The following is an 18,118-nucleotide window of genomic DNA, read 5'->3' on the forward strand; positions in this document are numbered from 1 at the left end:
CAGTCAATGCCAGTGTAAACACAGCAAAAACAGGCAGCACTAGTGAAAACACTGCCAGCGCAGCCAGCACTCCTGAGAATCACAAAGAGAAACACAGACAGCTGGACACATGCAAACATGAGACATGGGACCCTGTTGATCACCTGACTCCAGACCAGCAGGAACAGGTGAGCCAGATGCTGCGAGAAGAGTGTGCTGTATTTTCAAAAGATGAGAGTGACGTGGGATGCATTCCATCTCTGCAGTTAAAAATCAGACTGAGCGACACAACTCCTGTAAGGCGCACCTACACTTCTGTACCCAAACCACTCCACGAGGAAGTGAAGCAGTATGTGGAGGACCTACTGAATAGAGGACGGATTCAAAAATCCCGGTCCCCATACTCATCACCAACAGTCTGCGTTCGTAAGAAGGATGGGAGTTTACGTCTATGCGTGGATTACCGTGAGCTGAACCGAAAATCCATCCCTGACCGTCACCCCATCCCTCGAGTGCAAGATATGTTGAACAGCCTGAGTGGGAGTGTATGGTTCTCGGTCCTGGATCAGGGCAAGGCATACCATCAGGGTTTCCTTGAGGAGAGTAGCAGACCACTTACAGCCTTCATAACACCTTGGGGCTTATACGAGTGGGTAAGGATCCCCTTCGGCTTGTCCCAGCAGAGTTCCAGCGCAGTATGGAGGAGTGCCTCGTGGGTTTGAGGGATGAAACGTGTCAGCCTTATTTGGATGACAATCTTGTCCACAGCCAGTCTTTTGAAGACCATCTGCGGGATATGAGAGAGGTGTTCCGTCGCTATCAAGCACATGGGGTAAAACTGACAGCTATAAAGTGTGAAGCGTTTAAAGACAAAGTGAAATTCCTGGGAAAGATTGTATCCAAAGATGGCTATTGCATGGATCCTGCTGAGATAGCACCAGTACAAGCACTCAAAGACCGTAAACCCGAGACTGTGGGAGACCTGAGGGAAAGGCTGGGGTTCCTATCGTACTACCGCCCATATATCCTGATGCACCATCAATAACTCTCCGAGACGTGAGGCGAGATATAGGCTTTTATTGGCTGGAAGAAAGAACAACCAGCAGTTGACCACCACACTACATCCTGGAGACTGAGGCCAGGGCTCAGGCTCCAATCGCCTTTATACCGGGGTCTGTGGGAGGAGCCACGGTCAGTGGGAGGAGCCACAGGAGCAGTCAGCGGGGGGGGCGTGTCCAGACAGGTATATGTAGTTCACCACATTCACCCCCCCCCCTTTGTTTTAAAAGAGAGTCCCCATGGGGCGAGGTTTCTTACAAGTATATTTACAGGTTAAGTCTATCAGGTGGTCGAATCTGTCGCTGCGATCTACGTAGCACCGGCTGTGATTGCACAGGTGCCGGTGGTGATTGCACCGGAGACGGTGGTTGTGCTGGTTCCGGCCTAACTGGAGGTGTCAGCCCACTAGGCGTCAGTGATCCCTCATGTGTGTGCGAGGCGCCTGGTATATATGCATGCGAGACGCCCGGTATAGGAGTGTCGTGAGGAGTCTGTGTAGGGCTCGGTGTGCGCGGTGTCACCTCGGGTACAGGGTTCATAGTTACCGTGGAGTGTTCAGGGTAGTGGTCTGCTGTTCCTGTGGGCGCCAGGTCGCGGACAGAGACCGTGTCCTCCCGCCCATCAGGTAAGACTACGTAGGCATACTGGGGGTTCGCATGTAGAAGGTGAACCCTCTCGACCAGCGGGGAGTATTTATTGCTCCTCACATGTTTCCGGATCAGCACTAGCCCTGGGGATGTCAGCCAAGCTGGTAGGGTGGTCCCAGTGGCAGACTTCCTGGGAAAAGAGAATAGGCGCTCGTGAGGGGTGGCATTGGTGGACGTACATAACAGGGAGCGGATAGAGTGGAGTGCCTCGGGGAGGACCTCCTGCCATCAAGAGACCAGCAACCCTTTGACCTAAGGACTAAAAGTGTGGCCTTCCACACCGTGGCATTCTCCCTCTCCACCTGTCCATTTCCCCGGGGATTATAACTCGTGGTCCGACTAGTAGCAATGCCCCTACCCAGCAGGTACTGGCGCAGCTCGTCACTCATAAAGGAGGACCCTCTATCACAGGGATAACTGAACAGAGTGAAGAGCTGGTGCAGGGCTTTTATGACGGACGTGGTAGTGGTGTCGGGGCAGGGGATGGCAAAGGGGAACCGCGAGTACTCGTCGATAATGTTGAGAAAGTAGACATTGTGGTCGGTGGAGGGAAGGGGGCCCTTAAAGTCAACACTCAGTCGCTCAAAGAGGCGGGTGGCCTTGATAAGTTGCGCCTTTTCAGGACGGTAGAAGTGCGGTTTGCACTCAGCGCAGACTTGGCAGTCCCTGGTCATCGTCCTGATGTCCTCAAGGGAGTACGGCAGGTTCCGGGCTTTTACGAAATGGTAAAATCGGGTGACCCCCAGGTGGCAAAGATATGCATGGAGGGCGTATAGCTGGTCGAGCTGTGCGCTGGCACACGCTCCCCGGGATAGGGCATCAGGGGGCTTATTGAGCCTTCCAGACCGGTACAGGATATCATAGTTGTAGGTGGAGAGTTCTATTCTCCACCGTAAAATTTTATCATTTTTGATTTTGCCCCGCTGTTGGTTGCTGAACATGAACGCAACTGAGTGCTGGTCGGTCAGGAAGGTGAACCTTTTGCCGGTGAGATAGTGCCTCCAGTGCCTAATAGCTTCCACTATGGCCTGGGCTTCTTTCTCCACCGTGGAGTGCCGAATTTCAGAGCCTTGAAGGGTACGAGAAAAAAACGCCACTGGTCTGCTTTCCTGATTGAGGGTAGCGGCAAGCGCGAAATCGGAGGCGTCACTCTCTACTTGGAAGGGAATGGTCTCGTCCACCGCATGCATCATTGCTTTGGCAATGTCCCCTTTAATGCGGCTGAAGGCCGCGCGGGCCTCAGCAGAGAGGGGAAATGTGGTAGACTTGACCAGGGGGCAGGCCTTGTCTGTATAATGGGGGACCCATTGGGCGTAATAGGAAAAGAAGCCCAGGCACCATCTGAGGGCTCTGAGGGTGGTGGGAAGAGGGAGTTCTAACAGGGGGCGCATATGGTCGGGATCAGGGCCAATGACCCCGTTCTCTACGACATACCCAAGGATAGCGAGTCGGGTGGTTCCGAACACACGCTTGTCCCTGTTATAAGTAAGGTTCAGGGCTTTGGCCACTTGGAAAAATTGTTGGAGGTTGGCATTGTGATCTGACCAGTCATGACCACAGATGGTGATATTATCCAGATAGGGAAATGTGGCCTTCAGTTGGCACTGGTCCACCATCCGGTCCATTTCCCTCTGGAAGACAGAGACACCATTTGTGACACCGAATGGGACGCACAGGAAGTGATAGAGCCTGCCGCCTGCCTCGAAGGCGGTGTAGGGGCGGTCCTCTGGGCGGATGGGGAGCTGGTGATAAGCGGATTTCAGATCTATTGTCGAGTACACCTTGTACTGAGCTATCTGGTTGACCATATCCGCGATGCGGGGTAGGGGGTACGCGTCAAGCTGCGTGAACCTATTGATGGTCTGGCTATAGTCCACGACCATCCTATTTTTCTGTCCAGTCCGAACAACAACCACCTGGGCCCTCCAAGGACTTGTGCTTGGCTCAGTGATCCCTTCCCTGAGCAGCCGCTGCACCTCCGACTGAATGAAGACCCTGTCCCCTGCGCTGTACCTCCTGCTTTTAGTTGCCACAAGTTTACAGTCGGGGGTTAGATTGGTGAACAGCGGTGGGGAAGGGATCTTGAGGGTGGAGAGGCTGCAAGTGGTGTCAGTAGTGCAGCTGTCGGCATGGTGCTGGGTGGGATGTGCGGGTCGGTGTGTGTGTGTGTGGTCAGTAGCGGGGTATATGACGAAGTCCCACAAAACTGAGGATTCCTGACAGTGAGTGGTGGGAGGGGCCCGTCATATGCCATAGTCACACTTTCGAGGTGGCTCTGGAAGTCCAGCCCCAATAGCACAGGCGCGCACAGTTGAGGCATGACCAGTAGCGCAAAGTTCCGATATTCTGTGCCCTGCACCACCAATGTCGCTACACAACCCCCCCGGATGTCTGTGGAATATGACCCTCTGGCTTACTGGCCGTGTCACGAGTCCGCAGCGTTGCACTGTGTCCGGGTCAATAAAACTCTCCGTGCTGCCCGTATCAAACAGGCAGCTAGTCCTGTGCCCCTCCACCAGGATGTCCATCATTGACCTTGCAAGCTGGTGTTGGGCGCTTTGGTCGAGGGTTACGGAGGCCAGAGTTGAACTGCTGTCTTGGTGCCCGGTAAGCACCGGTGGGTCGGGGGCGGGGCAAGGTGGCGCCAACAAAGATGGCCGCCCCCATCCAGGCAGGCAAGATGGCGGCCCCCATGCCTCGCACGAGGCGGGCAGGCAAAATGGCAGCGACCAAGATGGCGGCCCCCATGCCTCACACGCAGCGCTGCCCGACCCCGCTCATGGTTCAGACATACAGACCTTGGCGAAATGGCCCTTCTTCCCGCAGCTGGAGCAGGTTGCTTCTCGGGCCGGGCAGTGTTTTCGGGGGTGCTTTTCGAGTCCGCAGAAGTAACACTGCGCGGACTTGCGACTGGCAGCAGCTGTGGTCGGTTTCGGGGAGTTCGTGGACTCGCGACTGGCAGCGGCGGCGGTGAATTCGCTGGCGGGCGGCAGGGTCTGAGGTGTCCATGGGACCGGCGGGGAATCGCGCGGCTGGACAGCGTCGGCGTTGTGCAGAGAGGCCTCCAGCGTGTCGGCCGTCTCGATCGCCGAGCGTAAGGTAAGATTGGCATTTTCCAGCAGCTGCTGGTGGATGTACACTGACCTGATCCCCGTAACGAAGGTGTCTCGTACTAGCAGCTCCGCATGTTGTTCCGCCGTCAGTCCTCTGCAGTCGCAAGTTCGCACGAGTGTCTGTAGGTCTCGGAGAAACTGCCCGCTCGACTCGTCAGGTCGCTGTCGCCGCATCGCTAAGCGATGTCTTGTGTAGACGGTGTTCACCGGCCGTAGGTACTGTCTTTTGAGGGCGTCCAGTGCCCCTTGGTAGGTCGGCAGGTCTCTGATAAGGGAGAATACTTTCGGACTTACTCTAGATAGTAATATTTTGTATTTCGTGGCAGGCTCAGTCACTGGAATCTGTTCCAAGTATGATTGGAAGCATGCAAGCCAGAGTTCAAAGGCAAGAGCTGCTTCGGAGTCTTGAGGATCAAGGTCTAATTTTTCTGGACATAAAATGCTGTCCATGTTTTAAACTTCCAGCCAATAAAATTGATGCACCATCAATAACTCTCTGAGACGTGAGGCGAGATATAGGATTTTATTGGCTGGAAGAAAGAACAAGCAGCAATTGACCACCACACTACATCCTGGAGACTGAGGGAGGAGCAGTGCCTCCATCGCCTTTATACCGGGGTCTGTGGGAGGAGCCACAGGAGCAGTCAGCAGGGGTCTGTGGGAGGAGCCACAGGAGCAGTCAGCAGGGGTCTGTGGGAGGAGCCACAGGAGCAGTCAGCGGGGGGTCTGTGGGAGGAGCCACAGGAGCAGTCAGCGGGGGGTCTGTGGGAGGAGCCACAGGAGCAGTCAGCGGGGGGGGGTCTGTGGGAGGAGCCACAGGAGCAGTCAGCAGGGGTCTGTGGGAGGAGCCACAGGAGCAGTCAGCGGGGGGTCTGTGGGAGGAGCCACAGGAGCAGTCAGCAGGGTCTGTGGGAGGAGCCACAGGAGCAGTCAGCGGGGGGTCTGTGGGAGGAGCCACAGGAGCAGTCAGCAGGGTCTGTGGGAGGAGCCACAGGAGCAGTCAGCAGGGGGGGGGTCTGTGGGAGGAGCCACAGGAGCAGTCAGTGGGGGGTCTGTGGGAGGAGCCACAGGAGCGGTCAGCAGGGGGTCTGTGGGAGGAGCCACAGGAGCAGTCAGCAGGGGGTCTGTGGGAGGAGCCACAGGAGCAGTCAGCAGGGGGGGGTCTGTGGGAGGAGCCACAGGAGCAGTGAGCAGGGGTCTGTGGGAGGAGCCACAGGAGCAGTCAGCAGGGGTCTGTGGGAGGAGCCACAGGAGCAGTCAGCAGGGGGTCTGTGGGAGGAGCCACAGGAGCAGTCAGGGGGGGGCGTGTCCAGACAGGTATATGTAGTTCATCACATATCCCAAACTTCTCACGTGTTGCCAAGCCGTTGTACAGTCTGTAATCCACCGAGAAGACCCCAGGAAGAAAGGTCCAAGGATCAAGTGTAAGTAGGAGTAGGGAGGTAAGGAGTCAGACCAGCTAACCTCAAGCCAACCGATCACCTGGACTGAAGAACACCAGGAGGTGCTCTGCCAGCTGTTGGAGTACTTGCTGCGCCCACCACTCCCAGTTTACCCCGACTTCGAGAAGCCCTTTGTGTTGCATTGTGATGCCTCTCAGGAGGGGCTGGGTGCAGTACGGTACCAGAGACAACAAGGCAAGCTGGTCGTCATAGGTTATGGGTGGAGAACACTAACTGCACCAGAAAGGAAATACCACCTCCATTCTGGACAGTGAGTTTTTAGCAGTGAAGTGGGCCATTTGTGAAAGACTTCGTGAGTATCTATATTATGCGCCCTCATTCACTGTCTACAGCGATAATAATCCCTTAACCTATGTGTTGACCTCCGCGAAGCTGAACGCCACCCCACACCAGTGGATTGTGGAGTTAGCCGACTTTAATTTCTCAATCAAGTATCGGCCTGGGAAAGTTAATGAGGACGCGGATGGCTTGTCACGGATGCCACTTGATATGGAGCAGTACATCCGCACATGCTCACAGGAAATGGAGCCAGAGACAATAACAACTGTCACACAGGCACTCCAACTCGAATCACATGGACATGAGCCCTGGTTGTGTCCAGGCACCATCACTGCAGTCTGTACTGATGTAGAGCAGGAAAGACTAACACAGTGTCAGAAATCTCCACCGAGAACCTAAAGAAAGCACAAGAGGATGATCCAGTCATTGGCAAGGTGCGGGAGTATATCATGACAGGACAGTGGCCTCATCAAAGGGGCAGAGACCGGCGTGATGACACCTCTGTTCTGGTAAGGGAGAGAAACAAGTTGTATCTCAATAAAGACGGCATTCTGTACAGAAAGTTAGCGGCTCGAGATCAACTAGTGTTACCTAAAACATTCCATCAGCTGATATGCAAGTCGCTGCGTGAGGAGATGGGACTGCTCGGAGTGGAACGGACACTCAGCCTGATCCGTGATCGATTCTATTGGCCTCATATGCAAAGAGATGTGGACCAGTATGTGACCAAGGTGTGTAGCTGCCTGAAGCGGAAGCGTCCGAACAAGCCAACTGGAGCACCACCGGTTAATGTAGTAACCACATATCCTTTTGGGACGGTTTCAATAGATTACTTGCATCTGGAAAGCTGTAAAGGAGGTTATGAGTATGTCCTGGTGGTCATCGATCACTTTACGCGCTTTGCCCAGGCATACGCATGTACCAATAAGTCAGCAGAAACTGCTGCTGAAAAGATCTTTGGAGACTTTGCACTTAAATTTGGATTTCCAACCAAGCTGCATCATGATCAGGGCAAGGAGTTTGAGAATAAGCTGTTTTCCGAGCTGGAAGAATACTGTGGTATCCAAGGCTCGCGCACAATGCCTTACCACCCGGCTGGAAACGGTCAGGTTGAGAGATTTAATCGAACACTCCTTTCCATGCTGAGAGACTTGACAGAGGAAGCCAAGTCAGATTGGAAGAGCTCATTAGCCAAGGTCATACATGCGTATATCTGTATGCCCAGTGAAGCGACGGGATATGCCCCATACTACCTCCTCTATGGTAGAAGCCCCCGGGTACCTGTGGACATTATGTTTGGCCTGACACCAAGTGACCAGAGCACCTCTCACAGTCAATATGCCAGTAAGTGGAGAAGGAGGATGCAAGAGGCATACAGGCTGGCATCACAGACAGCTCAGAGGGAGCAAAATAGAGCAAAGGAGCAGTATGACCGGAGGACTTACAGAGTGGAACTACAGCCAGGGTGTAGAGTATTAGTGCGGAACTTCAGGGACAGAGGAGGACCCGGGAAGTTCAGGTCTTATTGAGAGGAGCAAGTCCACATCGTAACTGAGAGAAAGCATGTCGTGGTTACTTGAAATGACCAGGAGACGCAGACAACTCTTCGAGAAAATTAAACCTTTATTTGCAAACAAAGGCTGAGGCAATCAATGAACTTGTCACCGAAAGCCCACCGAGCTCCGGTGTACAGCATTCTTTATAGTAATTTCTTATCTCAGTTACATTTTCGGTTTTATCAGCATACCCAATCAATTTTTAATTGCATATCATCTATACATTAACTAATCAATCGCTCTTGCCTAGCTCTCGGTGCGCCACCATTATTTCTCTGCAGTTCGCATTGGGGCCCCATTCCTGGCCAAGGTTATTTTTCCAGACAACCTCCCTCACATTACATTTCCTGCTCGCACCACCCTGTCCGCCACCGTTATCTCTTACTAAACAAAGGCTGAGTGTAATACCTGGAGTACATTTCAGCTAATTAGTGCTGCTAGCTAAACAGATGTTCTGTAATTGCCACAGTATGCAGCTAAGAGAGTACAAGGTATCTAGTTAAAACAATACATAGCAAAATGTGTCTAGTAAAATAATACATAGTAATATTCAGTACATAGGAGTGATTACATAGTATAGTAAATAGCTAGTACATAGTGATTATATTTCAGGTATATATATAATGATTATGTCAGGTATATTTCTCAATATAATCCCTCCTTTGAGACCCACAGGGTCTCACACAGAAAGAGAACACTCAGAGGCCGTGCACCAAAGCCAAAATAAAGTCCAGCATTTTAATCCCAAATTTGGGTCAACTACAATTTCCGTACTCGGAGCTCAAAATGATCTCTCTCTGTTATCCTAGGCTGTTGAGCCAAAAACCTGTCCCTCCGTAGCTGAGACAGGAAAAAAGACTCAGACACCTTTACAGACTAGTGTCCACATCATTAATACCCTCCAGTCCATCTGATGTGTCGCACAGACTGTAACAGTACATCATCGGGTTTTCTCCTTGTCTGGGGTCAGATTCAACAATTTCCAGGAGCATCGGGAATTGTTTTGCTGTCGCACGCACTATCAAAGTCTTGAGACATGGAAGAAAACAGCACAGAATAAATGCACAACTTATCAGCACAATGCCTGCAGTCATTGCCAATTTAGTCAGCCACGCACCCCATCCCTCTAGTTTGCTTTCTAACCAGTCAAACCACCGATGCCCAAATCCTGCATTCTGTTTGACCTCCTTCCGCAGATTCTTTAATTTATTAATTGCTCTGGTGAAAGACCCTTCTAGGCTAGTATTGTTCGGTATGTAAATGCAGCATTGTTCTCCAAACATTACACACACACCCCCTTTTTCTGCCAAAAGCCAATCCAGTACCTGTCTGTTTTGCCACGCCACCCTGCTAGTTGCATCTAGCTGTTGCCCTAAGGCCTCCAGTGCATCATCGGTGTAGTTGATGAATCTCTGTTGATTGTAGTATATATAGTTTATCCATTCAGCATTTTTGCTTACCCCTATCACAGGTATGATAGCTTCCCAGCCCGCAGCAATCTCATTCCGTGCCTTGAATTCGTTAGGTATACCTCTCGGCTGTCCTATACTGTCAATCCGGATTGTCGGGTCAGGTTCATATTTTCTCTTCCGCCGTAGCAGAGTCCGCTGCTCAGGGAAGTTAGCGTTGGACTGTACTTCAGGGGACATTATAACTTCCTGAAGCAGCGTACATGTTCCTGCCCAATTGAGGGGGAGCGTAGATCTCAGACCTCCTTCCTGTCCACACAGCCACCTTGTGTCTGCTAATGGGATAGTCTGAGAGTCCAATGCACCCTCAGGAGGAGGGGAACCCGTTATGTGTCTTTTACCTGGGGTTACATCCCACGTCTGAGTGCGGTTGCCTCGGAAGTGGCCAACCGGGTGAGTGCCCACCCGCATGAAGCATTCATAACTCAGATGGTCCTGCATTATAAGCTGTTGCAGTGTAGGTGTCTGGCTTCTTTTATTTATAGCCCAGGGTCTGTAGTAATTGCATTCAGAGGCAAGCTTGCTTTGATCAAACTGCGAGGAAGCCTGATATAGCATACACCAATAGGGGCACATTGGTGCATTGTTCATACAGTTTCGATAGCAGGGACCTGCTTTAACGCAAATCCTCATGAAACAAGCCGTAACCGGACTTGGACACCGTCGTTCGCATTGTTCCCTGTGCAGGTGGAGGAGTTATAAGGCATGGGAACTACATGCTGCGCAGGGCTTGCCCTTGAGTACAGGTAGCAATTCTGTCTACCCATCGTGCTTGCTGTATACATTGCCCATTGGTACCATGTGTTCTCTTGTCGTGGCAAAACGGTGTGTGTGCTACTTCTCTTACTGCGTGCTCCCGAGTTTCCCAGGGTTACATCATTCCCATGCCATATCCTCCATGTTGATGGTTTCCAAATCTGCGCTAAAGTAGGCGGGTGTGTTATCCTGTGGGGCAGAACTGATTGTACCCAAAGCATCCCCACTATCTGAAGGAGTACTACTATCCCCAACTTCATTCTCAGAGTCATCAGATTTACCAAAGACTTCCCTTACCACCTGGTCGAATTCCTGTGTTGCAATATCAGCTTGTTCCTCCCGGCTGGTCTCTGCAATCTGCTCCTCCTCACCACTTACCTCGGGTTCCGCCTCTGACTGTACCTGCGGAACTGCGCAGTGGTTGAGATGATACCAAGTGGAACGCAGTGGGTGATGCCTTGATTACCGTGAAAGGCCCTTCCCTTCTTGGTTCGTTCCACTTCCTTCGAAACGCTCGCACATAGACCTGATCTCCCGGTCGGATTGGTCCTTCCCCTTGGACGGTCTCCGGCTCTTTCTGTTTTTCCTGTTCCCTTTTGTCTTTTTCGTTTATTATCAATATCCTGCCTGTCTTTCTCAATCTCTCTCCCTCCATCCTAAAAAGTTTCAATACTTCCATCTCCTGCTCTCTCCTTTCCTCCCTTTTCTTGGACTTATCGTTTGGTTTATGATTTTTAATTAGTGCTTCCATCTCTTCACACAAGCTTACATCGAATGTCCCTTCTTTTGTCCATTTCGTGCGCAGGTTTTTGGTTCTTTTCCCCCCATTTCTCTGAAATTGCAATAATCTCACCTCCACTTACCGGGAATTTCTTGCACAGTATGTCTACTGCTGTTCCTTTTTCTTCCGCCATGTTATTCTCTTCTTCTCTTAGGTATTATTTCTTCAAAAAAATCTCACAGTTTAAATACCTCCCCGATCCTATCTCCACGCCTGGCCCTACAGTTTATTCTACCAGTGTTCAAGCAATTTATCAAATTCTTCTTACCTTCTATTCCGTTCTGCCCGAACAGACTTCAACCTAGGGCAGTACTCACAGAAGTTTCTCTTCATTCTCCTTGCCCGTTCAGCCCTTCGTTTCATACGAAGCGTTATCCACAGGGATTTTCTTTATTTTTCCTTTCCCTGCCCGTTCAGCCCTTCGCTTCGTGCGAAGTGGTATCCACAGGGACATACCAACACCACGTGGAATTTTCTTTACTCAACTTCTTATTACCTTATTCGTACTTACCCCCACTGCAGTGTTCTCGATCAATCTTCTGAGCCTCCTGTCAAACCCCCAATTCTGCCAGATTCTTTGGATCGGAGAGACCCTTCGGCAGTTGCTACACACCTCTGAGTCCCCGAGACCCCCAAAACCAACAGAATTTTAGTCCAAATTTTCGCAAAAAGCGCTTACCCTTTTTCTGGGTGCACCCGTAATTCTGTTAGCTCTGTGAGTGCTCCCGAGGGACCGGGAAGCGGCCTCAACCCGCCGAATCCTTCTCGCGGGTCTCTTTCCGATCCTGTTCGTGACGCCAATTTTGTCGTGGTTACTTGAAATGACCAGGAGACGCAGACAACTCTTCGAGAAATTTAAACCTTTATTTGCAAACAAAGGCTGAGGCAATCAATGAACTTGTCACCGAAAGCCCACCGAGCTCCGGTGTACAGCATTCTTTATAGTAATTTCTTATCTCAGTTACATTTCGGTTTCATTAGCATACCCAATCAATTTTTAATTGCATATCATCTATACATTAACTAATCAATCGCTCTTGCCTAGCTCTCGGTGCGCCACCATTATTTCTCTGCAGTTCGCATTGGGGCCCCATTCCTGGCCAAGGTTATTTTTCCAGACAACCTCCCTCACATTACATTTCCTGCTCGCACCATCCTGTCCGCCACCGTTATCTCTTACTAAACAAAGGCTGAGTGTAATACCTGGAGTACATTTCAGCTAATTAGTGCTGCTAGCTAAACAGGTGTCCTGTAATTGCCACAGTATGCAGCTAAGAGAGTACAAAGTATCTAGTTAAAACAATACATAGCAAAATGTGTCTAGTAAAATAATACATAGTAATATTCAGCACATAGGAGTGATTACATAGTATAGTAAATAGCTAGTACATAGTGATTATATTTCAGATATATATAATAATTATGTCAGGTATATTTCTCAATAAGCACAAGGACAGTTGATAGATAGATAGATAGATAGATACTTTATTCATCCCCATGGGGAAATTCAACATTTTTCCAATGTCCCATACACCTATTGTATCAAAAACAATTACATACAATACTTAACTCAGTATAAATATGATATGCATCTAAAATCACCCTCTCAAAAAAAGCATTAATAAATAGCTTTTAAAAAGTTTTTAAATAGTTTACTAAAATACATTGAATGGTAACTTAAGCTCAGTCATAACCCCGGCACTTTAACATATCTTTCCCCTGGCGGTTGAATTGTAAAGCCGAATGGCATTGGGGAGTATTGATCTCTTCATCCTGTCTGAGGAGCATTGCATCGATAGCAACCTGTCGTTGAAACTGCTTCTCTGTCTCTGGATGGTGCTATGCAGAGGATGTTCAGGGTATTCCATGATTGACCGTGGCTTACTCAGAACCCTTCGCTCTGCTACCGATGTTATACTCTCCAGTTCTGTGCCCACGACAGAGCCCGCCTTCCTTACCAGCTTATTAAGACGTGAGGCGTCCCTCTTCTTAATGCTGCCTCCCCAACACGCCACCACAAAGAAGAGGGCGCTCTCCACAACTGACCTATAGAACATCTTCAGCATCTCACTACAAACATTGAATGACGCCAACCTTCTAAGGAAGTACAGTCGACTCTGTGCCTTCCTGCACAAGGCATCTGTGTTGGCAGTCCAGTCTAGCTTCTCGTCTAACTGCACTCCCAGATACTTGTAGGTCTTAACCTGCTCCACACATTCTCCATTGATGATCACTGGCTCCATATGAGGCCTAGATCTCCTAAAGTCCACCACCATCTCCTTGGTCTTGGTGATATTGAGACCAGGTAGTTTGAGTTGCACCATATCACAGAATCCTGTATCAGTTTCCTATACTCTTCCTCCTGTCCATTCCTGACACACCCCACTATGGCCTGACCTGAGAGAGGCCCAGGAAAGACTGGAGTCCGACACAGGAACCTGCTACTGCCCTGTGACTTTCTACCCATGCAGGAAAGACTGGAGTCCGACACAGGAACCTGCTACTGTCCTGTGACTTTCTACCCATGCAGGAAAGACTGGAGTCCGACACAGGAACCTGCTACTGTCCTGTGACTTTCTACCCATGCAGGAAAGACTGGAGTCTGACACAGGAACCTGCTACTGTCCTGTGACTTTCTACCCATGCAGGAAAGACTGGAGTCCGACACAGGAACCTGCTACTGTCCTGTGACTTTCTGCCCATGCAGGAAAGACTGGAGTCCGACACAGGAACCTGCTACTGCCCTGTGACTTTCTACCCATTGTTATGATGTACCACAGCTCTGAGGGGCCGAAGGGTGCGGGACCAGCCCCCTCCTTCCGGAGAATCGCAAGATCGCTATTAATTCGGGTCTTGGACCCAGGAAATGAGAGACAACGCAACGGATTTGACCATTGTTCTTAGAGACACCTGTGTGAATTGCAACTCTATAGTACGTGCCAGCTATCAGGGACATGGACACCCTCGGGCAATGTGGGGTGGGGATTGTATCACCCTACCTTGATTGACATTTACAAATCTGCCAGTCATGATAAAAAGGAGACCGCAGGAGGCGGTACTCCAGCGACGCCCCAGAAGGAGAGACCATCGCCCATCGCTCCTGTGAGGACGGGAAGCTGTTCGGGAGTCACGTTTGATTCGGTTCCCCTAGCTTGGGACAGTACAGGGCTGATAACCCCGAAAAGACATTGCGTGGCTGATAAGCCCGAAAAGGATTCCTAACTGACAACGGGGAACTCATGTTCCCGATTCCACGCTTTGAGTCCAGAAGGCTGGCAAGTTTATTTTCTCTCTCCAACCCGTGAACACGCAGCGGTCCCTCAAACGGCTAAAAGCCTTCATGAACTGGCGAGACTTTTATAGTACCATCAGATTTCAGCGGACCTCTCTATCTTTGCTGGTAAGTGACCCAGTTACGGGTTCGTAACACCATGCAGGAAAGACTGGAGTCCGACACAGGAACCTGCTACTGTCCTGTGACTTTCTACCCATGCAGGAAAGACTGGAGTCCGACACAGGAACCTGCTACTGTCCTGTGACTTTCTACCCATGCAGGGAAGACTGGAGTCCGACACAGGAACCTGCTACTGCCCTGTGACTTTATACCCATGCAGGAAAGACTAGAGTCCGACACAGGAACCTGCTACTGTCCTGTGACTTTCTACCCATGCAGGAAAGACTGGAGTCCGACACAGGAACCTGCTACTGTCCTGTGACTTTCTACCCATGCAGGAAAGACTGGAGTCCGACACAGGAACCTGCTACTGTCCTGTGACTTTCTCCCCATGCAGGAAAGACTGGAGTCCGACACAGGAACCTGCTACTGTCCTGTGACTTTCTACCCGTGCAGGAAAGACTGGAGTCCGACACAGGAACCTGCTACTGTCCTGTGACTTTCTACCCATGCAGGAAAGACTGGAGTCCGACACAGGAACCTGCTACTGTCCTGTGACTTTCTACCCATGCAGGAAAGACTGGAGTCCGACACAGGAACCTGCTACTGTCCTGTGACTTTCTACCCATGCAGGAAAGTCTAGAGTCCGACACAGGAACCTGCTACTGTCCTGTGACTTTATACCCATGCAGGAAAGACTAGAGTCCGACACAGGAACCTGCTACTGTCCTGTGACTTTCTACCCATGCAGGGAAGACTGGAGTCCGACACAGGAACCTGCTACTGCCCTGTGACTTTATACCCATGCAGGAAAGACTAGAGTCCGACACAGGAACCTGCTACTGTCCTGTGACTTTCTACCCATGCAGGAAAGACTGGAGTCCGACACAGGAACCTGCTACTGTCCTGTGACTTTCTACCCATGCAGGAAAGACTGGAGTCCGACACAGGAACCTGCTACTGTCCTGTGACTTTCTCCCCATGCAGGAAAGACTGGAGTCCGACACAGGAACCTGCTACTGTCCTGTGACTTTCTACCCGTGCAGGAAAGACTGGAGTCCGACACAGGAACCTGCTACTGTCCTGTGACTTTCTACCCATGCAGGAAAGACTGGAGTCCGACACAGGAACCTGCTACTGTCGTGTGACTTTCTACCCATGCAGGAAAGACTGGAGTCCGACACAGGAACCTGCTACTGTCCTGTGACTTTCTACCCATGCAGGAAAGACTAGAGTCCGACACAGGAACCTGCTACTGTCCTGTGACTTTCTCCCCATGCAGGAAAGACTGGAGTCCGACTCAGGAACCTGCTACTGTCCTGTGACTTTCTACCCATGCAGGAAAGACTGGAGTCCGACACAGGAACCTGCTACTGTCCTGTGACTTTCTCCCCATGCAGGAAAGACTGGAGTCCGACTCAGGAACCTGCTACTGTCCTGTGACTTTCTACCCATGCAGGAAAGACTGGAGTCCGACTCAGGAACCTGCTACTGCCCTGTGACTTTCTACCCATGCAGGAAAGACTGGAGTCCGACACAGGAACCTGCTACTGCCCTGTGACTTTCTACCCATGCAGGAAAGACTGGAGTCCGACACAGGAACCTGCTACTGTCCTGTGACTTTCTACCCATGCAGGAAAGACTGGAGTCCGACTCAGGAACCTGCTACTGTCCTGTGACTTTCTACCCATGCAGGAAAGACTGGAGTCCGACACAGGAACCTGCTACTGCCCTGTGACTTTCTACCCATGCAGGAAAGACTAGAGTCCGACACAGGAACCTGCTACTGCCCTGTGACTTTCTACCCATGCAGGGAAGACTGGAGTCCGACTCAGGAACCTGCTACTGTCCTGTGACTTTCTACCCATGCAGGAAAGACTGGAGTCCGACACAGGAACCTGCTACTGTCCTGTGACTTTCTACCCATGCAGGAAAGACTGGAGTCCGACACAGGAACCTGCTACTGCCCTGTGACTTTCTCCCCATGCAGGAAAGACTGGAGTCCGACTCAGGAACCTGCTACTGTCCTGTGACTTTCTACCCATGCAGGAAAGACTGGAGTCCGACACAGGAACCTGCTACTGCCCTGTGACTTTCTACCCATGCAGGAAAGACTGGAGTCCGACACAGGAACCTGCCACTGCCCTGTGACCTTCTGCCCGGGGAAGAAGATGAACAAGGGAAAGAGAAAATGCAGAAGAAAAAGCCAAACACAGATAAGAAGAGTGAAAGGCAGGGAAAGCAGAAGGACAGAGACCCGGACAGTAGTTCAGAGGATGAGAGTAACTGGAGATTCATCACCACACGAGCAGCAGAGTCATTCGACCCATTCAGGAGCCAGCCGAGAGTGGAAACAGAGGAGTTCCAACCCGAAGCAGCTGACTGGGAACTGGAGCAAGGCGGCGAAGAAGACAAGTGTCCAGATGAGGGTGAGGAAGGCAGGATGGAACCAGAGATGGAGAGTGGAGAAACTGCAGGGGCTGAGCGAGAGGCGTCATTTGATGAAGTAGACGAGATGGATTTTGTGTAGCGGTCAACTCCCATAAGAAGGTATCCCTTCCGACAAAGAAACCCACCCAAGATACTCACATATAACACGTTAGGCCAAGCATCAGTCCGAGATACAGAGCCCGCACAAGTAGCGGAGTAGCACTTGAGATATCATCTGGCCAGTGAGGCTGGTTGCTGACACATGACATAAAGAGGGAGATGCATGTCATGTCAAAGAGTGTACAGAGAGTATCTTGAAAGACTGACTCCTTTATAATCTACCACTATAACTCACCAGTTGAAGACATGAGTGTCCTGGGAAATCTATCATATCGGGACGACATTCATTTTGAAGGGGAGAGTGTGGGACCTATAGTTATGTGAAGCATGTTAATGGACACTGGATACCCCCCTAATTTTCTTATATGATGGTTATATTATTTTTATTGCTTTGGTTTGTTATTTTGTTTATTACAATTTGATTAATGTTCAGTTGCACTAACAACGGTAATATTTTAGTAGATTAATTGATGGTCATGAGGAGCAAAGCTTATACAGGCACTTGGGGGCAGCTGAGGGGTCTTGGGGGATGGCAATGCGCATGTTTGGTAAGCCGATGCGCTTGTGTTCCGGTATTTCCAGGAAGGTAAATAGAGACGTTATTTTAAACTTCTGCATGCCTGGAAGTCCCTTTTGTTTCCAAGTGTGCAACATTACAGCAGCAAAAACTCTTGGAAATTTCTATAGATGTACAATGGAGTGCAGTTTGACTGGTTACATCACCGCCTGGTATGGAGCCTCCAATGCAGTTTTCAATTGCAAGAGGCTGCAGAGGTTGTAGATTTGGTCAGCTCCATTAAAGGCACAACTCACCGACCATCAAGGACATCTTCAAGAGATGGTTCCTCGAGAAGTTGACTTTCATTATTAAAGACCCTTACCATCTGAGAAAAGCCTTTTTACCACCATCAGGGACGATGCTGCAGGAGACTGAAGACCTATACTCAAAGACTTAGGAAGAGCTACTTTCCGTCCATGATCAGACTTCTGAATGATTCATGAACCCATGAACACTACTTTATTATTTTTAATTGTGCACTATATACTTATGTTGTAATTTATAGCAATTTCA

This window comes from Hemitrygon akajei, chromosome 10 (assembly GCF_048418815.1).
Source record: "Hemitrygon akajei chromosome 10, sHemAka1.3, whole genome shotgun sequence".
In the NCBI taxonomy this organism is placed as follows: Eukaryota; Metazoa; Chordata; class Chondrichthyes; order Myliobatiformes; family Dasyatidae; genus Hemitrygon; species Hemitrygon akajei.